Below are 2,107 nucleotides of genomic sequence, written 5' to 3' on the forward strand. Positions count from 1 at the left end.
CTGAGGACGACTCGAGCAAACTCACCAAATCTGAGCTGAATAGTTCAAAAGCAGACGTGGACTCTCCCAGCAGCACCTCGCCTGAGCCTCAGGGACACGCAGGCTCTGACCCGAGCGCCTCTCTGGAAAATCCACTGTATTCTACTGCAGACTAGCTTCTGTTCTGCTGATGGCATATTTTCTCCTGCAGGGTTCAAAATGAAGTCGTTCTCTCACAAAATGTGAGATTCTTTTAATTCAACGATGTGACAGTTTGAGGGAAACAGTTGAATACAGGGAGAGTTTTGACTTTCTGACACACGAGCTTTAACGATGGGAAGAAATTCTGCTGCTGGCTGAAGTAACCAAACTGAAAACTTGGTTAAAGTTTCATATTTTACACGTTCATGCTTTACACTCTCATCCCTACATGAGTTTGTTTTTCTTTACACTTAGCCAGAAGTAAACCGTTAAGAGTACAGACTGCACATTTTACTGAGCTAAAGCTAATAACTGTTTATTCATTTTATTAAAAAATGCTGATTGTTTTTTAAGTGAAGTGGGGAGTGTTAATGGCAGAAGTGTCCTTCTGCACATTCACATGAGCTCATAATAAGGATTTGTTGTGTGAGCATCTTTGCTTACCAACCATGTTCACTATTACATGTTTCATGCTAATGTTCTTTAAAGCTAATGTATTTATTTATTTTAAATTGCTCTGCAGAGTAGCTGTCAAATAAATGTTCAACTCATGGTATGTTTCTTTTTGCATTTATAAAATCTTCCTATTTTATAAATAGTGTGAGATTGTAAACATCTGTTTCAGGCAGCAGCAAACACAGGAAGTCAGTAAGATCTGTTGCATAAGATCTGTTCTTCATGCCTCAGTATGACCTGTGCTGTTGACTGAAATTACCCTGGGAAACATTTACATACGTGATGATTGATGCCACCACTGTCATGTTTTCAGTCTGATTAGTAGAGAAGGACAGTAGGACAGATAAGGACAGCAGAGCGCTGTATGAGCATCTCAGCAAAGACCTTCATCCTGTGATGCAGACGCAGGCTGTGAAGTCTGTGTTGGTAACAGAAGCTTCACAGGTATTTCAGGGGTTGTTCTGTCAGTTTGCTAATGAAAGGTAACTGTGAGAGGCTTTGGGACGGGAGCAGCTGGAAGCTGGATGAATCTGCTTTGATTCAGCTATTGATCATTTTCATTTCATTTTATTAGTTTCTCGCTGTTTAAATTAATTCATACTCATTATTTTTAGGGCAGTTTGCAACCCCAGTTCCAAGAAAGGTTCAAAGTTGTGTAAAAATTGAACCAAAAATGAATTTAACAATCTGCAAATATTTCATTCACAATAGAGCACAGAAAATATATCAAATATTTAAACTAAGAAAAGGTCATTTCAAGAAAAAAGAGAAAGAACAAAGAATAAAAAAGGAAAATAAACCCAGGTCTGCTTTAGTAAGTTCCTTATTTTGCTTCTGCATTGCAGTGTTTAAAACTAATACTGTGTAATGTTTTATTACAGTTTTATTACAGTTTTATTACAGTTTCTAGTTAAATAAATCAAACACTGGTGATTGGTCAGAAAAAGCTCATTCAACAACTCACCGGACTCCAGCAGCTGTTTGCAGAGCCAGCTGTTCTGGAAATGAGGAAAAGAGGAGGAGCAGGTGAGGAAGAGGAGGAGCTGATGCTCACTCTCGGATTTGGTGGATCAGCGGCTCTCCGTGCTTCCAAAATGTGTATCGCCCTCTGACACACTGAGGCACATAATCACACACTTTCTCATGGAGCTAAAAACAAATTCATTGTTATGACAAAGTGACTCAGACCGTGTGTGTTTCTACAGGCCGTACACTTAAAGTCATGCATGCTTTGGGTTTGATGTCAGGTATAAACACGCTCTCTGTGCACGTGCACGGACATGAGAGTAAGTAACTGTAACCATGGTTACAGGGCGCCGTCCTTTGTCCATCATGATTCCTAATAAACGATTTCAGGTCATTATTCCTATTCTGTGCTTGGAAACAGTTTCCGTCGTGAAAGTGAGGCAACAACGTCCATAATACAAGCTCGTCACACCACGTGCTCTGTCATGCCCAACTGTAACTGAGT

General features: G+C 39.8%; 1 protein-coding gene across 1 annotated transcript in view; it reads left to right on the top strand.

Moving 5' to 3' along the window:
• The window catches only part of LOC102208973 (uncharacterized), a 19,516-nt gene that overhangs the window by 7,078 nt on the left and 10,331 nt on the right, over positions 1-2,107 (top strand). The window lies entirely within an intron of this gene.

This window comes from Pundamilia nyererei, unplaced genomic scaffold (genome assembly GCF_000239375.1).
Source record: "Pundamilia nyererei isolate P.nyererei 1_Seehausen unplaced genomic scaffold, PunNye1.0 scaffold00495, whole genome shotgun sequence".
In the NCBI taxonomy this organism is placed as follows: Eukaryota; Metazoa; Chordata; class Actinopteri; order Cichliformes; family Cichlidae; genus Pundamilia; species Pundamilia nyererei.